This window comes from Abramis brama, assembly GCF_963993115.1.
Source record: "Abramis brama genome assembly, chromosome: 11".
NCBI lineage: Eukaryota > Metazoa > Chordata > Actinopteri > Cypriniformes > Leuciscidae > Abramis > Abramis brama.
In genome coordinates this window covers 39412693-39438475 of record NC_139973.1, presented here as the reverse complement: position 1 = coordinate 39438475, position 25783 = coordinate 39412693, and the positions used below count along the sequence as shown (strand labels likewise).

At 38.0% G+C, this 25783-nt stretch overlaps 1 protein-coding gene across 1 annotated transcript in view; it reads right to left on the bottom strand.

The window, feature by feature from the left end:
• Positions 1 to 25783, bottom strand: part of dlgap4b (discs, large homolog-associated protein 4b) — a 143402-nt gene that overhangs the window by 52758 nt on the left and 64861 nt on the right. The window contains exon 2 of the mRNA XM_084128848.1: positions 5652 to 5701. The gene's annotated coding sequence lies outside the window, so the exon portion shown is untranslated. The remainder of the gene's footprint in view (positions 1 to 5651; positions 5702 to 25783) is intronic.

Genomic DNA, 25783 nt, shown 5'->3' with positions numbered 1-25783 from the left:
TGATGACAGAATTTTTTATTTTTGAGTGAACTAATCCCTTTAAGGCACTATGATTCACAGCATCCAGGGAGGCAAGAAGACAGGAGGGAGCTTGCTAATATACTACATCCCCATAGACAAGAATTGGCAAGAAAGTTTCTTCCTTGCATTAAATGAAAAGCAAAACTTATTTCTAAATTAGAACATTAGCTTCTTTAATTTTTGTTTCAAATAATGAATGTGTAAGCTAAAATGTAATGTGTCATCAATTATGATGCCAAGGTATTTATACTCCGACACTAATGTGATCAAATCCCTTCGCAAAGTTCGAAGAGCACTGGAACTATCTCAAGAGGTTCTAGAATTTGATAACCACATAAATTAGATTTTTATCAACATTTAAAACTAACTTTAAAGTATAAAACCTTGCTTGAATAACATCAAAAGCAGATTATAAATCACTCAGAGCTTGTTGTTTTGTAGGAGCAGAGCAATATATGGTGAAACCTTGCATTTTCAATAATAATGTCAAGACAATTTATATGTATATAGTGAATAATGATTGCCCCAGTACAGATCCTTGGGGGACTCCCTTAACCATTTCATTGGGTCTGATAGACATATAGATAGAAAGAGATAGAACGACAGAACGATAGATAGATAGATAGATAGAACGACAGAACGATAGATAGAACGATAGATAGATAGATAGATAGATAGATAGATAGATAGATAGAACGACAGAACGATAGATAGATAGATAGATAGATAGATAGATAGATAGATAGATAGATAGATAGATAGAACGACAGAACGATAGATAGATAGATAGACAAAACGATAGATAGATAGATAGATAGATAGATAGATAGATAGATAGATAGATAGAACGACAGATAGATAGATAGATAGATAGATAGATAGATAGATAGAACGACAGAACGATAGATAGATAGATAGATAGATAGATAGATAGATAGATAGATAGAACGACAGAACGATAGATAGATAGATAGATAGATAGATAGATAGATAGATAGATAGATAGATAGATAGAACGACAGAACGATAGAACGATAGATAGATAGATAGATAGATAGATAGATAGATAGATAGATAGATAGATAGAACGACAGATAGATAGATAGATAGATAGATAGATAGATAGATAGAACGACAGAACGATAGATAGATAGATAGATAGATAGATAGATAGATAGATAGATAGATAGATAGATAGATAGATAGATAGATAGATAGATAGATAGATAGATAGAGTGGTATCAGTGTGTCCCTGAGAAGGTCTCATAATAACCTTGTCCTCATTACATTTTGCAATTCTGCTTTTTGCCCTATTTCCACAGCTCCAAATATATATTCTCTCTCTTACACACACACACACACACACACACACACACACACACACACACACACACACACACACACACACACACACACAGGCACATGTGTCCTAACCGGGCGAGACACAACATGCTCACAGCCACATCTGCTCTGTCCGTAATGAAAGACAAACACTCACAGCGCATCAGAACAGGACTGATGTTTCACACACATCTATATTTACACGTACAAGTGAGAACAACACGAGCTGAAGTAATTGGCCAGAGCGACGCCACTGAAATTAGAAGCAGAGTGACAATCACCTGTTCTGGGGCTCGTTGCGATCGCGGCTGGTTAAGACAAGAACTCATTAACACGGAGAGATTTGATCACTAATCGCATTGCGCCTGGTAAGAAGACGGTGTCAGAGACGGTCAAATGTGTTATTAGCTCATTATCTACTTCAACTGAAGCATTTCTCGCATGTGTGCTGGTCTCCTAATTAGGGATGGGAATTGATAAGAATTTAACGATTCCGATTCCATTATCGATATTGCTTATCGATCCGATTCCTTATCGATTCTCTTATCGATTCTTATTGGGTGAGGGAATAAGTACAAATTTGTTTGTATTAACTCGCTTTAATATCTGATCAGAAGACACAGCACAGAGTATACACAAATTATGTGTAGCAACCTCAGAACAAACCTAAAAGTAGGTGAGCTACTTCTCAAAGTAAAGTCCAGGGACCTATAGCCTAGGGCAGTGTTTCTCAACCTGTGTGCCTTGAAAGATTATCAAGAAGAGTGCCTTAGGATTAGGAAATTGACAATTTTCACATTCATTGGTCCAGACAAAAAAATAAATAAAACGGCCATTTACAGTATGTGCCATAAAAACTAAAAACACAGACTGAAAACAGTTTAGGAAGAGCTTGTGTCTTTTGGAATATTAACAGTGCTCATTTGGATTAGGCTATTGAGTTACTAAAACAATCTTTGTCAAATAATACACGGGTTTTCTTCACATTTTGAACGTTTTTGTTTCCATTTGTTTAATTTCAAGATCTGATGTGACTTATCCATTGTTGTTTTTACAGCTACAAAGCTGGGAGCACTAAATGATATTCAGTCACATTATACACGCTTTTAACATTAAATAAAGCACAAAAATAGTACCTGATATTATCATTGCCACACTTTGAGATTGTTGTTCCAGCGCGACGTCGCAGTAAAATAGGATCCGTTTCAAATAGAATCGTCGCGTGTCGCGGCTGGTTAAACTTTGATTAACATGGAAAATGATACTTTTTATCGCGTGTAAAAAGTGTATCGCGTGTTTTATCGCGTGATACTTTTTATCGCGTGTCGCATGTAGTTAGGACGCGGTCAGAGCGCTTCTGCCTCGATGCCATGTTTGCTCATAGTGTTTGCTACGTTCTGAACCAAAACAACGCAGCACGTGTGTGACGTCGTGTCACATTTGAACGAGCGGAACCGATAAGCGGAATCGTTAAGCAGGCATGCTAACGGTTCCAAGGAATCGATTCACTGGGCACCGGTTCTGAAGAAGAACCGGTTCTCGGTTCCCATCCCTACTCCTAATAAGACTGACTCCTTTTCCTTTCTATAATCTTCTGCCCGTGGATTTAAGATGATTAATCTCATGTCAACGGGAAGAAGAATATAGAAAGGAACATAGAAATTATAGAAAATATGGAAATTGTGGCCAGGCGTCTGAAGTTCTTTGGTCCCCACTTTTTTTTCTCTTTTAATGTTGGAACAAAATGTCAAAATCAGCATGAAATCCTTTAATTCCAGCATGTTTGCTGTGAGCATGAGGCATATCTCTGCGTGTGTGTGTGTGTGTGTGTGTGTGTGTTTGCTACCTTTTAACCATCCTTCCCTCGCACTTTGTAACATATCTTTCCCTTGTGGGTCAAAATGACCCGAAGCCCTAAAATTACACTTAAATATATATATATATTGTCCAGAAAGCTTATTTCATTTAATTTTGATTATATATTAAAAACAAAAAAGAAATCTAATGCAATTTTTTGCAAGATTTTTTGTTATTTTTTATTTTATTTACTTTTAAATTACTATATTTTATCAATAAATAATACATAGGCTAATTCATAATTTAAGCACATTCTACACATTCTTTCAACTTAAATTCAAAATAACTCACAATTTCATGCACAACCCTTTTAATTCAGCTCAAAATATCTTACATTGGGTGTGTTTGCCTGGTAATACCAAACTCTGCTACTTCGCTTTGCTTCGTAGACAGAGTCTGGCATGGCATAATTGAAAAGCGTTTTCTTTCTCGCGGGGGGAGGGGGGGAGGGGCGCTTGTTTGAAGTTTAAAATCATTGGTTACCCGTAAGCCAATCACATAACGTTTGGTTATGGCGTGTGTTATGCGCATGCTCAGCCGCATCTAACTTCCACTGTAAACACATGTATGATGCGAAAACAAAACCATCGAGCGAAATACCGGAGTGAACATGGCTGTGAACGACTTTTGCAGATTATGTGAAGTAAATCTACGCATCCACGGTACAATCAGTGTCTACGTCACGGCTCTCAGCCCACCCTCTGTTCGTTGATTGGCCGGCTGTTTTCAGGCCGGAGGAAAACGGAAAGCTATGACGCTGTCTCAGACTGAGTACAGAACATAGACAGTATAAGAAGTGGACAGAGCCATCTCATTGGATCTATACTGAGACAAGTGAAGCCCATTTTTAGCGATTTCTTAGCACTTCCTTTCCTGACGCGCAGACTCAAACCGAGCAAAGCGTTACACGGACCACGTGAGCAACCCGTCTGTCTTCTAGTGGCTGTGCCAAGAGAAATCTGAATCATTCCCTTCCGAATCTTGCAGAGACGGAGAGTGTGAGTAGGAGCTGTACATGAGCTAGGAGCAGGAGCAACTTTTGCTAAGTATTCTGATTTAATTATATTGTCATTTTGCCTCCACGTCCCCCCGATTGCCCGCGAGCTTCTCCTCCCGTCCATACGGTAATCTCTCTACTGTGCGACAGAGAGTCGCGTGGTTATGACGCAATCGTTAGCCTACTTTTACAAAAACGGCTTCTACGGGGCCATAACATAAGCTACAAGGTAATGGAGCATTTTATACATTGTCGTGTTTCTTTAGAAATAAATAATGGACAAATGCAGTCTTCAAACGCCTCAGATGTAAAGTTATTCGCTGTCAAAGTGACGCCAAAATGAATGGGAGTCAATGGGATGCTAACTGCAGGTGAAGTTCTGCTACAAGATGGTGGCACGCGGCCGGCTTCAACTTCCGGTCGACTTCCTTCCCGCCTGGTACAGAAGCGACATGAAATTGAGCGGAAGTGCGAAGTTTGACGTAGTCAGGCTAGTGTTTGCCGACCTCTTGTGGAAAAAAAAAATATATATCATGATATTTCATGACTCTTGCCACTAGATGGCCTTATAGCTCTATGGAGCAAATGAGCTGTTCCACTGGGTCCTAAAGTCAATTTCTCTTAAGTATGCATTCAGATACACATGTAGACATTATAAATTAATTTTTGGGTAAAGTTTTAGCATTTTTAGTTAGAATTTTGAGCATTTTTATGTTTTTCGATGTGTACTGAAGCATTCCTCACATTCCATTCATTCCTGAGGGGGTCAAATTGACCCGCGAGTGAAGGATTTGTCACTTTTTTTTCACACAAAACTCCTTGAATCCATAAAAAAAATATTTTTCGTGTGTATTTGTGGTTCAAGTGAGACAAAAGTCCTCGTTCATCCTCTGATGAACACTCAATTTTTAAACATTTTTAAAAAATGAGTTTCAGGTCAAAATGACCCGAGGGAAGGATGTTCAACTAAATATAGTTACAAGTCAATCAAGCAACAGTTTTGCAGCATTAAAAAAACACAGTATTTATTAATATGACATACTGCCCAACACCGTGAAGCTGGCATAAAAAGGTTACCTTTTACAAAATGACAAAAAGCTAATTTATGTCTCAAGTGCTTAACGATGTAATACGATACAAGGTCAAAGCAATTATTTCATTGAGATAATAATGAGCTCTTTCAAAGAGGCCATGTTTGCATAATGTGTTCACTGTGGAAATTAATAAGGAGAATCTGAATTTTAAAGTCAAAATTTACAATTTTAATGCAAACGGTGTGCTATGGAGCGTATGACACCAGCCGAGGACACGACGCAAAGGACAAGCAAAACTTTTTACCCAAAGCACCTTAAGAGTTCACTCATAACAACAGTGATGTATCAGATGATGATACTATGGTATTTTGGTGTGAAATGATGAGTAAAATCATACTTACATTTGTAGGTCATCCTAATTCTGTGCACCAAAACCAGCCGGTGAGATTTTCTGTTGAAACGAAACACATGTGGAGTCATTAGCATATATATGCAAAACTAATACAGATCAGTGTTACATTCATGAGACCGATCTCTCGTTTAGAAATGACTGAACTGTTCTTAAAACAACAGCGGTGCTGTCGTGGGACGGGACGGATGTTTTGTGAACACAGAATCGCTGTCATCAGTCTTTACCTGCTTATCTATGAGCTCACCTTCATGCATATTTAATGCAGCATCACAATGCCTTTAAAGTTTCACAGGGTGAAGTTTCATGACATAAAAACGTTTGCGTCTGAGTAATATGTAGATGTCTGTGTGCTGAAGATTACTCTCTCCCCGCAGAACACCGACACCATCCATATTCATGGGATTATAGTACAAAACACTATTAATAAACATGAAAATCACATACTCTCACTGCAGCGAACAACAGTTGAGGAATCTGTACACTACTGAACTAAAACATGGGGTAAAAACATGTCAAATAAAATGGAAACAGACCTTATACTTTCACATTATACTTCTACTTTCACATTAGCGGTGTTTCTGTGAACAACTCCTCAGTGTTAGTATAATTATATATACAATACCGTTCAAAAGTTTGGGGTCAGTCGGATGTTTTAATGTATATATTTCCAGAAAAGACGCATACAATTTAGTGGTTGTGACAGTAAAGAGATTTATAATGGTATAAAAGATTTATATTTCAATTAAATGCTGTTCTTTTGGATTTTCTATATAACAAAGAAACCTTATAATGTTAAATGTATCAAGGTTTTCACAAAATATTAAGCAACTGTTTTCAAAGTTGTTAATAATCATAAATGTTTCTTGATCAGCAAATCATGAAGACTGGAGTAATGATGCTGGAAATTAATTTAATGTATATATTACAATAGAAAACAGCTATTTTAAATTGCAATAATATTTTACAATTTTAATGTTTTTAACTCTTTTGTGTGTGTGTGTGTGTGTGTGTGTGTGTGTGTGTGTGTGTTTGTGATTGCAGCTGGTCTTACAACATTTCTAATTAATCCATTTAATCATCTCACAGACTTTATGCCAGAGATGCAAAAATGATTCCAGGGTCAATGTGACGATAAGACAATCTCAGGCAAGACATCACACACACACACACACACACACACACACACACACACACACACACACACACACACACACACACACACACACACACACACACACACACACACACTTTCTAGCTTGTGTTAATTGCTGTGTTTTTTCTATTTTTATTCTTTGTTGATTCTGTAATCTACTTCACTGAGACTAGAACGAGCAGGGTTAAAAAGCTCTGTGATTTCATCTTTCTAGAACCTGCTAAACTTTCTTGTGAGCCTCTTCCTAAACACCGGCGCTTCTCAGAGGAAACGCCCTGGTACTAAAGGAAAAACCTTTGCATTTTTAAAATAAAACATTTGCATTTTAATGAGCCACCGTTCCCGTTGAGGACGCCCCCTAAAGGAGTTCACGTTTTAAGATTGTAGTTGATCTGAAAGCGCCGCTCACAAACCTCTGTGTCCTGCTGTGTGTGTGTGTGTGTGTTAGTGGCATGATGGATGATCTCATGTTCACATTACAGAAGGACACGCCTGAACCTGAAGCCCCACGGAGAACATCACAGTCTCTGAGCGGCCAAGGCCAAGCTGTACCACAGCAGCAAGACAAATATACCATTTCTATTTTAATATCATATCCCCTTTAAAGTGGCCTTCTTACGCCCTTTACAAAGTCTTGATGTTGTTTTCAGGCTCTACTAGAACAGGTTTTCCTGCTTGAATGTTGATTATTCTCCTCATATCCTCCATTGTTGCGGCTCCTCTCTTCCCAGTCTGTCAGTAACGCTCTGTTTACTTCCTGTCTCTATGAAGCCCCTCCTTCTGAAAAGCACACTGTGCTCTGATTGGTCGGCTGGATCAGTGTGTTGTGATTGGTTGAGCGCTTCGAGTGTGTTTGTGAAATGTCCCACCCCTTAACATAACCGCCAGTTTAACACACTCCTAACTAACTCAACCAGGCCCCGCCCCTTTATTCTGCATATGAATTATTTAAATGAGGAATATTGTGACGTGTTCGTTCCCGGAAGAAACTCAAGACTACAATGGAGGCGTTTCAGGGAGTTCAGAAACACTGACACTGATATAGAGAATAACTGGAGCTTTTTAATGCCTAAAGAAAGATGAACATGGAAAAAAGCATAAAAGGTCCTCTTTAATATTTATTTTTGCATTAAATTTCTATGCAACCATCAAGTGCTCTAGAGTCTCTGAGCTTTCCACGAACAGCCACAGAATGAATCTTTGAAAGCATCGCAAATTATTTGCATGTACTGTAGTAGTGCATTTGAATATTTCACAACCTGTTAAAATGTCTAATTTATTAAAGCTCAACCGTAGTGCCGTTTGTCTGAGAGCGGCAAGAGAAACGCATTACAGACACTGAGCCACTTTAAAACCACTTGGGCTTCGACTGAGTTCATAGACTCACTTCTTTCTGTGTTTTACTTAGAGAGCAATCTGTCAGAGCTTTACTGAACGTGAAATAAACTGCAAACAATCAGGCAAGTGACTCTAGATGTTTAATGATCTGCCAGACTCACTGACCCTTCAGCGGTTGGCAGCGGATTTAATTGTTTTTTTTCTTTCGGAAAACACTTTATTTCTTTCTTTGAGCAGAATAAATGTAGTATACTGAACGTCTCTGTAACTAATCTCGAGCATTTTGCGATCATCTTCAACTTTGATCAATCAGAAAGTGGATTTCTTTTCAAAATTCTTGAGAAGTTTCCTGCTCCTGAATTCATCCGAGACTTTCGCTGACATGAAAACACTTCAGCTTTCTAAAGCTTCTCCTCCTGACCTCCTCCCACACCTGTCCTGAGCCTAAAAGATTTGAGTTTTGAACTGGTTTTGTCCAATGTCAGATACGGCCAAATTCAACAGCTCTGCAGGGAATAAAACCACCTTTATTCTTCCTGTGGTCTAATAGAGAGCCTAAGTCCCTCCCCTCCGCTTCCGGCCCATGGGACCTTTTGTCGGAAAAAATATGTATGGAAGTCAATGGCGAGAGACAACTTATCTTTTTATTCCGTCTGAACTGTGCCCTGAATTACACATATGATGTTTGTCAATTTAAAAGATAATTATGAAAGTCAAGAAAGTCGCAGTTTGTCATAAAACAGAAGAGTAACATTTAGTTTTATGTGAAAATCGCTCAATGAACTACATCTCTCGTCTCGCACTATGTACGTCACCAATATCGTATGTGTGCAGTCTGGTACAAAACACTCAGGCATGACGGCGTAACGTTACGATTATAACGTAAGACTATAGAAACAGACAGACGTTAGCTTCAGTAAAGTTAGCTTCATTCATTGAGAGAAAAGGTATGACGTCACATGTGCGCCTTTTGGGTTTGTAGTCTCTGTAATTACGTATTTTCACAGTCTTATACCTCAACAGTTTTACATCAAACTGCGACTTTCTTGACTTTAAATGTATCTTTTAAATTGACAAACATCATATGTGTAAATCAGGGCACAATTCAAACGAGATCAAAATATTTGTTGTCTCGCGCCATTGACTACCATACAATATTTTTCCGAAATAAGGTCCCATGGTGGTCAACCGGAAGGGGAGGGACTTAGGCTCTCTATTGACCCTTCGCAGGGAGTTTGATTGACAGGCGATCTGACCAATCATAATCCGCCATCCGCCGAATCCGCAGTCAGGAGAGTTAGTAGATTAACATTGGAGGATTTGAACTTGAAAAGCAGAGTGTACTGACGTCTTTCCGCGGTTAAAACAACATTCCTTCTGATGTTCATTCATGTTTATTTGATGCTATAAATGAACTAGAAGGAAGAGATGATCGGCTGAGCGATCTGTCAGACACATTAAAGAGCCACAAAACCGTATTTATTGTTTAAATTTCTTTAAAAAATGACCAAATTTGAAAGGTGAGACTTCATATCAAAAGTAAGCTGGTCTGTCCTGTGTGTCAGTGTGTTGTCAGTGTCCTCTCTGCTCCGTGATGTGTGTTTCACTGTGTGAGAACATGATGTGTGTGTGAAAGAGGCGTGGCTTGTCGGACATAGCAACAGTAACTAAAGGGGGCGGGTCTTTGCGAACGGACAATTATCATGAAACTGTCAGCAAATCACCATCTCTAAACCCGCTTATATCTGCAGATCCGAGCTGATTATATCTGAGCTTCTCTTGGTTTAACTAGTTCTGTTTGGTCAGTTGGACGGGTTTTCTGCACGCTTGGACTCTTTCAAACACCTCAGACCTACACAAGTCGCTTCGTTCTCAAGAAGATTTTTTGGTTACACTTTATTTTAAGGTGTCATTGTTACAAAATTATTAAATCAAGATACATTTACTGGAGAAGCAAGATGACACAACATATTATGTTTTTTTATTTTTTTATTAAAAATGTATCAAAATTAAGAGAGTTTAAGCCTAAAACAAGAAAAAAAGAGGTCAGAAAAATAAACCTCATTTAAAGCAAAAACTTCAACTTTTCAAGCCCCAATGGCACATATTTTTCTTGCTTTAAGATTAAATTCACTTAATTTTGATACATTTTTTATTAGAAATGAAGACTTCTAATGTGCTTCTCAAGTAAACGTTTCTTGATATCAGAATGTTTAGATGTTCGTACTGGAAACCAAGACTGGGGAATAAATCCACTTTTCGCAGTGATTAGTTTCTGTGCTCTGCAGAAGAAAGAAAATATGGAATATGAACCGAGTAAATTATGACAGAATGTTTCTTTTTGCAAGAATTTAGAAAAATGTTGTACGGCATCCAGCCTTTCTCTCACATCGCATTCAATCAAACATGCAAACTCAAAACTCGTGTCAAAATTGTATTTTCTGTGGTGCTGTAGATTCAACAGCAGTGAATAGAAACAATGGCAGATTATTTCAGAATATCATATAATTTAAAAAATAATAATAATTAAGAACCAGCTCTCTATTCCCAGCCCTGTGATCGAGGGTCAAACCACTGTCAGGTGCAAAAAAAAAAAAAAAATTTTTATCTTAAATGATCAGGCGACCTCCATTCTCCACACCTGTCCCTTGCTGTCACTTCATATCGAGAATCAGACCCTCTTCAGCTCTTATCTCTAGGTGAGACTTTAGTTATATCAGGACTAAATCAAAAAGCTGCCCGACTCGCATTCTCCCTCCAGAAAGCTTTTGTTCTGGTCTGTAATTTGGCCTCCGGTTCCCGCAGAGATATCAGTCGAGTCGATCCCTCGATACCTACAAAACAAGATCAAATAACACAACCCTGCCCAGCTGTGCCCATTCCTCTCTCTCAGCCCAAAGCTCAAGACAGAAACATTGACTTACACACATTCATCAGTTTGCCTGCTGGCCCATTATTATGGGATCAATGCTTTTTGAATGATCGGTAAGTTTGAGGTCGGTGTGATTTTTTAAAATGTTTTTGAAAGAAGTCTCTTCTGCTCACAAGGGATGCATTTATTTGATTAAAAATACAGTAAAAACAGTAATATTGTGAGATATTATTACAATTTAAAATAACTGTTTTCTATGTGAATATATGTTAAAATGTAATGTGATCAAAGCTGAATTTTCAGCATCATTACTCCAGTCTTCAGTGTCACATGATCCTTCAGAAATCATTCTAATATGATGATCTGATGCTCAAGAAACATTTATGATTATTATCAATGTTTAAAACAGTTGAGCTGCTTCTACGTGAAAAATAGCTGCATAAAAGTCACATAAAAGTTTCAAGAGTATGTCCTTAAATTCCCCTCGGATGGAGAATAAATGGCATTCTGAACAAAAAGAGGAAAATATATATTTACTCTGAAGAGACTCTGCTGTAATCTCGTTTCGAATGCATGTCAATCTGTCGCAGAAGATTGAATATACCGTAGACAGGCGGGTTTAGATTAATAGTAGTTCTGGCATTTAAGAAAAAAAAACGAATGAAAGAGAGATGTAATAAAGAGCGGAAATGTTTGTTGTGTCTCATGCTGTACCTAAAGGGATTCAATATGATCAGTACAAGCGGAGATGAGACTGACTCTGAGTTAAGCTGGAAGAGGAAGAATCCTCTGACAGAGACTATTAATGTGAAACTAGTGAAGTAAAAATATGTTATAACAACATTTATGACTATTCATCATTTCACATTGCAAGCCAGATGGCTCTTTTCTAAAGTCATGCACAGAAAATGATTTCAAAGCCTTCAGAAAGTTAAAGTCTATTGATTTATTTTAAAAATTATTTTTGGTCTTTTTGATTGGAAAACACACCCTGGATTCAAACCTGCATCAGTCAATGTGTCTGAACCACATGCATCAAACTACACTAAAAAAAAATAGTGCAATAAAACAAACCAACAAACAAACAAACAAACAAACAAACAAACAAACAAACAAACAAACAATGTCTCCCTCCATAGTCTCGCCCCAGACTCACACTATTGGTTAAGTCAGAAGTTGATGTATCATGCATGCAAGTCTCACAATATTTCAGGATGTCAAAGTATTAATGAATTACTCACAGATGCCCACGATTTGAGGAAAAAATCAAACTGCAAATTTCTGCGATTTAACATGGGATTTGAAAAATTCCAAGTTTTGCACAATTGCACAATGCAGTGATTATATATTAATATGGCTATAAAATAATAATAGTAATATTGCTAAACAACACACAGCATGTGTATTTATTTAACTAAATTGTAGCCTTTGTGATTTGATAATCGTTATCAGCCATATTGTATATCATGCAGCCGTATTAACTCTTTCCCTGCCAGCATTAAAAGGAAAGAAATGTTGCAAGCCAGCACCAGCATTTTTGATCATTTTCACAAAACTTTTATAATTGATAATTGTGACTTTTTATCTCACAGTTTTGACTTTTTCTCCTATAATGGCGAGTTTACTTCATGAAATTCTGAGAAAAAAGACAGAATTGTGAGATAAAAAATCACAATTTCCTTCTCTTTTTTTTTTTTCTGTGGCAGAAACAAGCTTTCAAATCACGGCCCCCAGAATATTTTGTTGTATGAATATCTGAACATGCAATATAATATATATATATTTTTTTTTTCAAAGACTTCGTCCGGATTCAGAGCGATGATCAGAACACAGATGGAGTCGAGCGAGTCCATCAACACCTCAAAGCTTCAAAGTCGTTTCCTCTTCATGGGTTCAACATTTCATTCAGTAACGATAGACAGTTTTGATTTATATAATGTTTTATGTTGATGATTGCATTATTTTACATGTGCGTCAGCAATGCTTCTATCGCTTGTTTCTGCTTCTTCTTCACCTGTGTTTTGATCAGGAGATTCTGTACTCTTAGCGCCCCCTACTGTATAACAGTGAGAACACGGATTGCCAGGAAATTCCGTCAATGGCAGGGAAAGACTTAAATATTAAAAAATGAAATATATGGCTTGTCATTTCATTAATATCACATGGAGAAATGTGTGCTACTCAGTACAGTATGCATTACCATTGCAAAGGATATATGTTGATTATTAGATAACTACTTCTTTCACATCGCTTACTATTTATTTAATTTTCTGTATTGTAAACAAAATGTTATTCAGTTTTTTCCTTTAAAAGAGCTTTTTCAGTATTTAACACAGCAGTATAAGAAAGAGCACACACACAAGCTTCTCAAAGCCAGACGACACTCAGAATCACTTCATTTGCCATGTGCACGTTGCTGGCAGTCACGCTAACAACACAACCAAGCACAACTACAGCAATGATGAAGACTTGAACAAATGACATCACTCAAACTAATAACTGCACGAACCGACAGCGTCCTCCAGCATATGTCATGTAGACGGCACTGTAACCAGCTCTGAGAGACCGCACAGATTAACGTCCTCAGAGATCAGCATGCCATATAAACAGAGTGCTGCCTTTTCAGGCCCTACAGAGATTACAGTACAACACTGTGTGTGTGTGTGTGTGTGTGTGTGTGCTGCTGGGCAGCCCTGCTATCGTCCCACCGGATCTGAGCTGATTTAATGCAGTTTAAAGGCCTTTATGGTATACGAGGCTGGCAAAAGAGATATCTATCATCCTATCCTTGCGGTCAATCTCTTCCAGTATCCCAAGAGCCTTTGTTCTCATGGCGTAAACTAGCACGGTTGTTTCTAGCTTCTGCTATAGGGTAAACACAGTTACTCAGTTACTGCTTCCAAATGATAATTAAACCCGCAACTATTTTCAATTATCATAGTGGGGTAGATGACATAAAGTGCACAGGGACACATTCATGACCATTATAGTGGTTTCTGTCACAGCGCGACTCGTGGCTAAATCACCACAGACGACAGCGGCTCGTATATCAGCCCCAATCATAAACACTCATAATTAAATAATATAATTAAATAGCAATCTGCACACTGTGGATATCAGCCGAGTCACTTATGCAACAGTGGGACTGAACAAACAATCAATCTTAATATGCAAGGTCGTTTTTAATGGAGTTTGCATGAGGTTACAGAAAAAATAGAAACTTGTTATTTTGTTGGGAAGCTTCACTGGCATTTAAAGGAGTGTTAAAATGTTTTGGCGAGAAGTCTCTTTTGCATTTATTTGATGAAAAATACAGTAAAAACAGTAATATTGGGAAAAATTATTACAATTTCAAATAACTGTTTTCTATGTGAATATATTGTAAAATTTAATTTATTACAACAATGTTTTATTACTTTCTTTTTTTTATCAACACTTGAATGTGGGTAAGAAGTTAATCAATCCATACAATGTTTTTTTTCTTCTATTTTATAAATGATTTGTCAATTAACCCCTTCATTGCTGATTTGTAGATTTCACAGCCAAAAAACTCTCTGTATTTTAATTTTTTTAAATTTTATTATTCCCATTCCTTTCTACGGTGGTCGTTTTTGACCGTGAGAAATACAAGTGCCTATGTTTTTTGGGATCATTTAACCTTTTTGATTCATGTCTACGATTTGTTCGTAGCTAATCCTACAAAAGTCACCATTTCGATGAAGTAGAACAAAGAAACGAAAAAAAAAGTTAAATTCTTTGGTCAAAAGTCACTGAAGAGCACCAAGAGTTCAGGAATAGCACGCAAAAACAACTTTTCTCCTCATTTACTAGTTGTTTCACACCTGTATGACTTTCTTTCTTCCACTAAACTTTAACGAATAACTGTTTTCAGTACAATGAAAATGCACAAATCACATGGACTACTTTTAAGGTACTTTTTCCATAATTTCCAGAGTTTCCATCCACATTTCATTGTATGGAATACAGAGACTCTGGCATTTTTATTTTAATTGGAATACCGAAGCCATCAAAAGAAGATCAATGCTTCTCAGTAGCAGTGTCAATATTTCATTAAACTATTGTTTCTGGCTCTCTTCCATCAGTCTCTGCCAGCTCTTAATCTGCCAAATTGCCTGTAGTTGTTAGTCGCTGGGTTCCCTTCAGCAGTGTAAATGCTCTCATAAATCAGCAATGTTGTAAAGGATTGTGGACAGAGAAAGATAGGAAAAAACATCTCTGGTTACATGCCATGAGGAGGAAGGAAGTTAGTCTGTCATGTTCAACAGCAGAATGACTCAGCAGAATAAAGCCCAGGATGAGCGGCTCCTTCTCGCTGTGACTCAGTTCAGATCTGCAGGATGAGGCGGTGCAGAGAGCTGATAACAGGATGACAGATTTTATAAGCATGGAAAATTTGTTGTTCCACATGCAAAGGTGTGTGACATTAGCATTTGGACAGATTTGTGCATTTAGGTAGCCTGGAAATCCAGACATAAATCTGAAAGATTAATGGTCTGGCGTCGACTAATGAAGCTCGGCCAGCTCGAGGGGCGGCACCAAGCATGCGTTTGAAAATCTCACTGCACGCAACTGGATAACACTACGACCAATCACAGCGAGTTATCGCTTAGCTACCAGCGGAGCTAACTGGTGGATTAGACTCTTGCCGTATCCGGTCGGCAAAACAGCAAAAATGCCCTTCTTGCAAAGGAAGGATTCGAGCGCCGTCTTCTGTTCCTCTTTTAGATAAAAAGTCTAACTCGTTCAGTGTAGCGGCCAAAGCCGTTTCAAACAACTGGTGTTCATCCATAGCCGTCTTGCAATGTTTACTAATGACTTCGACTCACAGCGCTGTCGTCATCTCGCCTCTGGCCCGCCTATATCAGATAACCCGATGTGATTGGTGCAGCTCAGATCGAGGGGCATATTTAATGAGCATCATTACTCGACGCCAGAGTAACTCGCTGAGCAAATTCAACTTGTGCTCTCGCGAGAACTCTGGATTACCAGGGTAGCATTTAGGCCATGTCCACACTAATACGTTTTCGTTTAACAACGCATATTTTTCTCTCCGTTTTGGCCTTCCGTTCACACTGAGACGGCGTTTTTATTAATGAAAACAAAGCTTTTTTGAAAACGCTCTCCAAAGTGATACATTTGAAAACGCCGTTTTCACGTTGTAGTGTGGACTGTGAAACCGGTGGTATTTAAAAACGAAACGTAATTTGTAATACGAAACGTAAATTTAGTCATGTGACACATATTGTACCAATAGATATTCATGTTTATACCAGTATTGTGCTTGTTATGTGCTATTCACTTTCACACAGTTGCTAAAAATATTCTACATTGCACACTCTTCATATCACAGTCCTGCAAAGATGACAGAATTTACTCACATTTGCTGTCCTGCGGCGATACATGAGAGCCGTCGCGTTTTAGACCAAACACATGGCGACTGCGTGCGACCTGGACTGCATCAGTGAATGCTGAGATATTTTACTAAATAAAATGATCCTGTCAGAAGAATTGCGCGATAACTTCATTATTTTTCCATCTGAATCATATCAGTGATCTTGTGTGGGGTTTTACGCATGCGCAGTAAAGGTGAATTTAGCGTTTTCAGGCGTTTTTCAAAAGTTTCTCATCCACACTGAAACGTCCGAAAACGCCTGAGAACGCCAGTGTGGACGGAGAGCGTTTATAAACGAAAATAACGTTTTCAAATGTATCTGTATTAGACTAAATTTATACATACGCAATCCACAATCTACGAAAAATTAGAGTGTACATGAAAGGAAGATGGACCCTATCTATTTTCTAAATGCATGTTATAGGTCTTATTATGAACAAATCATCTATGCATATGTTTATGGAGGTTTCGTTTCAAAACGCTCGCCGTCCACACTAGCGTTTTCAGGCGTTTTCCAAAAGTTTCTCATCCACACTGAAACTCTCACAAAAGCTCATTGGGATGATACAGATGGAACAAGACATAGGCTATGTTTACACGGAAACGATCTGAAGAGAAAACGCAAAAGTGGCGTTGCGTTATCACTTTTTATTCTGCGTTTAGACGAGGGTTATGGGGGGGAAATCTGCGTGAATATGGTGACGCAAAAGTGTGTGAAATTCGATGTAGTATGCACTCCAGGCAGCTAGGTGGCAATGTGAAGCACTGCCACACAACAACACCAAGTCCGCGCGCCTGCGTACAACCTAGCAGTCTAGCAGACTTTTGCGTTTTTACCCTTTAGACAGGAACGCGACGGTGGAGCGTTTTAAAGATTTCCACTCTGGAGGGTGGTTTCACTTTTTTGCATTTTTAAGCCCCAAAAACGCAGTCGCCGTCTAAACAAAAGGCACATCTGATAAAATATTTTTACGTTTTCACCCGCGAGCATTCTCGTGTAAACAGGGCCATAATCAAGTTATCACACACTTCTTCTGTCAGGATCATTTTATTTAGTAAAATATCCCACCATTCACCGAAGCGTCCAGGTCGCTCTCACTCACCATTATGTGTTCGATCTGAAACACACCTGCAAATGCGAGTGAATTTTCTGTCATCTTTGCAGGACTGTAATATGAAGAGTGTGCAAAGTAACACATTTTAGCAGCTGTGTGAAAGTGAATAGCACATAGCAGGCACAATACTGTTATAAACATGAATATCTATGGATTCAATACGTGTCACATGACTAAACTTATGTCAACGTTTTCAAACACCTCTGTTTTCACAGTCCACACTACAACGCGAAAACACCGTTTTAAAATGTATCCACTTTGGAGAGCGTTTTCAAAAAGCTTCGTTTTCATTGCTAAAAACGCAGTCTCTCTGTGAGCGGAAGGCCAAAACGGAGAGAAAAAGATGCGTTGTCAAACAAAAACATATTAGTGTGAACAAGGCCAAAGATCTGCAGTGAGCCCACATAAAGACCTTGAACATCTTCAACCCAGAAGAGCCGTGGGAAGTGGCTCGTGTTAGCATGAAGTGTTCTGCAGATGGCTTGTGATGATACGGCGTAATGTGAGTGAGTTTTGGGCCACTGCTCTGCAGATTACTGATGAAAGCACCTTTGCCGTTTTGAATAGTGCATGAATGGAATTAGTGCATTAATCCTGCGCGTCCCCGGGCTCTCGCATGCCCTACTTTCCCAAAGAGAGCAGAGCCCGTCCATTCACTGCACTCCTTCCTGGAACTATCAGGAACTGTGGCAAACAAATGGCAGTGAGAATTCAGGGAATGCAGAAAGAAAGGCAATACGATGATCCAGATGGAGACTTACAGCTTAAAGCTTTATTACAAAGCTCTTTAAAATGTAACATATAAATATGCATAAACATACACACAGACATACATGTGTATATTTGACTATTGCAGCGTAGAGGAATGTTCCAGGTTCAGGTCAAGTTCAGCTAAACTGACATGCCTTTTGCCATATTGGAAATGATTGGAAAAAAAAGCGAAAATCTGGGTTACATTGAGGCAATGGAAGAGAATGGGGCCAATATTATTATTAAAATATTCCCTGTTTCTATAGTAAAGCCACAAGATGTAAAAAAAAAAAAAAAAGTGTTAACATGATTTTAGTGTGAAAAATCGCTTACTAACCTTTTCTGTGTGAAGTTATGTAATGCCTAAAACATTTAAATGACTGTAAAAATGATTAAACAGCTTTACAGCTCAAATAATACCAGAATAATGAATGTATATGCATTTATAAAACAATAAGCTTCACATTTCTGCTTTAAAATCCTTGCCCTTTGACCTCCACTGCATGTACATCACTGTAGCCTTTAGTTTTTTAAAGGAAAGGAGGGAAGAGTTGAAATGTATTAATTGATTATGCCTCACATGTCTTCGGCTGAGCTTTACTTGAACTGAACCCATATTCCCACTCAGACGGGAAAAGGTACAGAGACCAACCCCAGTTTGCTGTGGTTCATCTCAAACATATATTATTCCACAATATCAGCGTAATAGTATTAATACAAATAGCTGAGCAGGAAATGTTTCAGATTTCCATTATTATCTGGAGCTTCTCTTTCTGCTCTCCACTTCCTCTTTCTTAATGTCTTGGCTCCGGGGAATGGTGAGGTGAGCGCAGGCGATGCATCATTCTCCTCCGCTAGTCTTCACTGTGCATGCAGTCTCAGGGTGTTTCTGTAATAGTGAGGGATGTGTGTCCTCTGTCCCACATCTCTGGATCTACAGCTGCGTTCTGCGGGCGTCCCGTGAGGCACGAGCCAAAATGGAGTCTGAACCTGAGTGTGATTGAGTCTGAACCAGATATATAATACGACCAACAGACTGACTGCAGTCTAATGTGCTGAAACACAAACCTGTGCCGCTCCAAAATATCACCATTCCTGCACTTAGTCAATCGATGCAGTCATCGTTTCTAGAGAATGAAATGAATAGGATGCTTTGGATGTGAATATAATGCACACAATAGAGGAGAATTACGCAAAAAGCATTTCCCCTATATAACTACTCCAAATGTATTTTCAAACAAATTCATGTTTTAGCTTAAACATCAGTGAATTTACACTGTGAGGACAATCAGTTTTTGGCACAAATTAAAGGGGTCCTATTATGCTTTTTCCCATGTTCATCTTTCTTTAGTGTGTAATGTTGATGTTTGAGCTCTGCAAAGCTGCAGTTCTTCTCTATATCAGTGCCTGAAACGCCTCCATTGTAGTCTTGAGTTTCTTCCGGGAACGAACACGTCACAATATTCCTCATTATAATAATTCATATGCAGAATAAAGGGGCGGGGCCTGGTTGAGTTAGTTAGTAGTGTGTTAAACTGGTGGTTATGGTAACAGCGGGACATTTCCCAAACACACTCGAAGCGCTCGACCAATCACAACACACTGATCCAGCCGACCAATCAGAGCACAGTGTGCTTTTCAGAAGGAGGGGCTTCATAGAGACAGGAAGTAAACAGAGCGTTACTGACAGACTGGGAAGAGAAGAGCCGCAACAATGGAGAATATGAGGAAAATAATCAACATTTAACCATGAAAACTATTCTAGTAGACTTTGTAAAAGGGCATAATAGGTCCACTTTAACTCTTGTTGCATGCCTATGAATAACACAAACACACAACACAGATTTTTAAACAATTCTAGCAACTTTAAAATGGGGTTCTAAAAACTCATATGCATCTGACAACTTCAAAATCCGATTTAGACCAGTTACTGTTGTTTGTAAGCTCACAAGGGAATAGAGTAATCCATCCACTGGTTGGAATACAGTAGAAACACACCATGCCAGCACGTTTAGTGAGATTAATGAGCGACGCATGCTTGAGCGTGTTGTGGAATCCTGATGAGAAGCGTGACGGGCTTCAGCGTGTGGTCTTCACACTGGGTTTAAACACTGAGCTCTGGAGAGAGCGGACCACATGTCTGACCAACTGCTGCTGGAGTTTAACCTCCACTGGTGACAGCTGATCACACGCTTAATGAGGATGAAGCTGTGCAGGGCGATTTACATCGGTGCACTTGGCAGCCGCTTTGATCCAAAGCATTGTATCAGGGAATCAAACCCATGACTTTGGCTTAGGTTTACTAGCACCTCGATACACCTGTTAAGCAACATATGTGACCCTGGACCACAAAACCAGTCTCGAGTCGCACGGGTATATTTGTGGCAATTGCCAACAATACATTGCATGGGTCAAAATTATCGATTTTTCTTTTATGCCAAAAATCATTAGAATATTAAGTAAAGATCATGTTCCATGAAGATATTTTGTAAATTTCCTACCGTAAATATATAAAACATTTATATTTGTGAGTGAATGCAGCACAATCGCCAACATAAATGGACAATTTTAAAGATGATTTTCTCAATATTTTGATTTTTTTGTACCCTCAGATTCCAGATTTTCAATAGTTGTATCTCAGCCAAATATTGTCATAGCCTAACAAACCATACATCAATAGAAAACTTATTCATTCAGCTTTCATATGATGTATAAATCTCAATTTCAAAATTGTGACCCATGTGACTGGTTTTGTGGTCCAGGGTCACATATGTGACATACTGACTGATACGGCACAGAGATTAATTAAGTGCTCATCAATTAAGTTCTTTTGACCCTAGTTTTTCTAAACATGATCTGCTACTGTTGAAGTTCACATGTTTGATTGCATTTAATCAAATTAGATGTATTTGTACAACTACTAATTTTATGCAAATAAAAGCCAAAGCAGCTGATTGTTGTTCGCTCTTCCCATTGGAATCTGTCGTGCTGGTAAAAAGTGATAACTGAGTACATGCACACACCGGGAGTGTATTCACCATTAGGGAGGCAGTGATTAATAAATAAATAAAAACATATATTTTTTTCAAAAACTTCCCCATTTGGATATATAAATAAATACACAAATGCATAAATAAATAAATAAACAGTACAAAAATAAAACTAAATATTTTTCAGAGGGTGGTCACATCACGTTTGTTTCCAGTTATCAATAAATGAATAAAAAATTCATAAATAATAAATAAATAAATAAATAAACAAATGCATTAATAAATAAATGCATAAATAAAAAAACTAACAAATACATAAATAAATGCATAAATAAACAAACAAACAAACAAACAAATAAAAACATGCATAAATAAATAAATGCATAAATAAATGCATAAATAAATATAAATAATCAACAAATCAAAAAAAGCAAAAGAAAATTACATTTCAGAGGGAGACCGGATCTCTTTTGCTTCACTTCAGACCACTGTGGTTTTACTGAGATACTGTAGCGTGTGGTGAATGTGAGTCATGTGAGACAAGGCAGTGCCACTAATCAGCCTGAATGGGTTAAACTAATGGAAACGGATGGTCCATCTCGCTCAGCATCTTCAGACACATCTGAATCGTAATGATCTGTGAGTGAGACGGGTTTAGCAGCACTCAGCTCAGTTAAACGAAAGTCTGTGATCATCACGACTCCTGCTGTGTTTACTGAGCATTTATTGACTTGTAGGGACTTTTTCCCATTAAGTACTTCTGTTTTTCAAGTTAACATTTGGCCACCATCAAATTTTCATTTAGATAATCTGGCCCGTAACTGGAAGCTTTGTTTTTAAAGAGGACCTTCAGTATAATGTTTTTTTCCATGTTCATCTGTCTTTAGTGTGTAATGTTGCTGTTTGAGCTTGAAAAAGCTCCAGTTCTTCTCTATATCAGTGTCAGTGTTTCTGAACTCCTGAAACGCCTCCATTGTAGTCTTGAGTTTCTTCCGGGAACGAACACGTCACAATATTCCTCATTTTAATAATTCATATGCAGAATAAAGGGGCGGGGCCTGGTTGAGTTAGTTAGTAGTGTGTTAAACTGGTGGTTATGGTAAGAGCGGGACATTTCCCAAACACACTCAAAGTGCTCGACCAATCACAACACACTGATCCAGCCGACCAATCAGAGCACAGTGTGCTTTTCAGAGGGAGGGGCTTCATAGAGACAGGAACTAAACAGAGCGTTACTGACAGACTGGGAAGAGAGGAGCTGCAACAATGGAGAATATGAGAAAATTATGGTTTTTTGAACATTCTAGTACACAATCAAGACTGTAAAAGGGCGTAATAGGTGTACTTAAAGAGTGTAAGGCATTCATATCAACATCATGAAATGTGTGTGAATTAACATGAATTCCTGAGTCTTCTTGTGAATGACGAGAATGAGTTATGAACATATTTTGGGATTGTGGGTCTCTACAGGAGCGTCTGCAGACAGGACCGTTACATTAACATGACAAAGTACCAGCCCGTCTGCCACACCGATAACCACAGTGACGGATGGAGAGAGAGAGTCTCGCTGGTGTTTCTCAGTGAGGACGCTCCATCAAACGCACCAGAGAAAGAGACAGCCGAGAATCCAACACGCTACACCCTAAAGCCACTGTCACAACCATTCAAATATAGAGCTACGCTTTTCTCAGCGTTAACTGTTATTATACACACCCAGAGTTTGATGGACCGCGAGCAAAATCTGAGCTATAAAACCTCTCCTTTAGTCATTTACAGCAACAAACAGACATCATTGTCGTCGAGTTGTACAATAACACAGATACGGTGTTCAGAGGCGTGTGGAGAAGATAATGCTGTTATTTCTACAAAGCGCTGAATGAGTCCGTGACGAACGTGCGTCTCAGTCTCAGTCCGTGCTGGAACATTCACTTCAGTTCTGCTGTTTCACTCATCTTTACAATCTATACTCGTCTCGGGATATATTACGATGTGAGGCTTATACGACGGTAATTCAATGAAAAAATAACCATGAGGTAATATCTATTTTTTAGAATGCACTGAATTCAATAGTTTACAAATAAAATGTGCGTTTTGATTGACAGTCAAATCATAATATTAGATTATTAATAATAAATTAATAAGTCAGACATCAGTACAAAAACAGGTTATGAAAAAAGGTTTTCAATCTTTAAGATGCTACGGACCCCCAAGTATAATCATCCTCATGCGAGGGACCCCCATCCAGCGATATTCATATAAAGACCCAATATATATATTCTAAATATGTGTAAAATATTATTTAGAAAAAATATATAATTTTTTTTCTATTCACTATAGTTCTGCACTGTTAGATACATGTATTCTTTTTATTGCTTATTTATTTTCATTGTTTTATTTAATCTTTTTTTTCTTTTATTTGTTTATATATCATTATTATTATTATTTTACATATATTTTACAAAAATGTTCTAAATTTTTTTTCAACTTTTCTAATTGGCCCAAGTCAAGAGGGTTAAATCTCTTATCTTGTAAAAAAATAAAATAAAGATTCTCTATGGGATTTTTTTATGAATAATTTAGCATGTGTCTAATTCAGTCTTTGCTATAAATGACCTTTGAAATCTTGTAAATTTTAGATGCATAGAGAGATGAATATGTAACACAAATAACTTTATGGCATATTACATAAGCCATAAAAATAACACGCTCATCGTTAATCTTAAACGCTGCGTATAACTCAAGGCTGAGCGCTTGCATTAGAATGAATCCCTGAAGAAGCGCGTGTCATCTAATTATCCGTGTTTTCCTGGCTGCCGCGATAAAGGTCAGGCGAGAGCTTTGGCAGCACTGACTGATTGACAGGTCACTTAGGGCAGGTTGAGAGGCAGTCCGAACTGAATGGTGTTCGGATGTGCAGTTGGTGTCTCTGTGGGCCGGCTGATGTGATGCGCTGAGACTGACACGGAGAGCTAAAGGTCATCAGAGCGGAGCGACACACCGGCAAACTGTACTCACACACACACACACGCAAATCATGCTTACAGTACCACAATGTTTCTTACAGTAAACCTAGTGACCATGAATCAAAATAGATAATTCTTGTTTTTTAATGGAATATTGCAGTGTTTATTCTAAATGACTTATTAGTGCACATCATTATTGTTTTAATAATCTTGAATCAGAATAACTTCCTCTTGCAGCATCTCCTCTCTTCTCTGATGATGAGGGCGGGGCAACCTGTCACTCACATGAGATCAGCCAATAGCAAGACACAATCAAGCCCCGCCCACATTTGTTCTTGTTCCAGAAGCGTTTCACTCAGATACGTCACAATAGAGAAGAAAAGACTAGTGCAACTTATGTTTCACGCCGACTTTATAAATGGTCTCTACATTATATAGTAGGATATTGATGAAAAATGTATGCAATTTTTTTTCTGAGAGAAACCATAATTTCAACCAACTATATGTGGATGGCAGATTGATTCAAAATGTTTAATGTAATTTATAGTAAAGCACTCTAATCACATCATTTTAAAAACGAAAACTTTTTAATACATGAAAGTTATCTGACAGAGACTCTCTGACATTTTGTTAGTGATGTTGAAGGTCAAAGACTGAGACATTGAAAATGAGAGGTGCATTAAAAAATCATTGCGAAATTCAAGGCGTTGAGTTTTTGCTAAATCATTGCAAACACGTTGTGAATATCAGAGCACTTCTGTATATTACTGTAATTCCAGCATGTCAGAAACTCTAGTCGCCTGGAGAGGAAATAAAAAGATTATGGTTATTTTGGGTTTGGGCTGAATCAAATTTTCTGTGTCGGTCAGTTTGGGTCAGAGAATCTCATTTATAGCCGGTTTGGCTTCAACTTAATGCCCGTTCAGATCTCTAATGTCGCTCTCGACTCCCTATTACACTGACTGTGTACCGTACTGTGTATTGAATATGTATTGTATATGGGTTTGGAGTCTGTAAGATCTGGCTGCATTTATTTGATGAAAAACACAGTAAAAAAAGTAATGTTACTACAATTTAAAATAGTTTTCTACAGTATGAGAACACATTAGAAAGACTATATAAATGTCTTTACTGTTTTTTTATCAATTTAATGCATCCCTGCTGAATGAACATATTAGTTTAAAAGGAAATAAATAAATAACTTGCTGACCCCAAATGGTAATGTATGTTCTACATGTTTTTGTGGTTCTGTATTTTACGATGCATATTGTATTGTATATATAATACATACATATATTCAAGTATATGTACAGAAATAGTATTTATCGCATTTGTTCTATATCTCAGCACATTGTATTTAATATATAAGATGACAGTACGGCGTGTCAAGCATGTTTTAACATATTTAGCATATTTTGTTGATCCTGGATTTGTATTGACTAAAAATCCTATTCCTACCCCTAAACCAGTGGGGATTTCTTTAAGACTGCAAGGGAAGCTCGGCTTTCCCTTTAATGTCAAAAAATT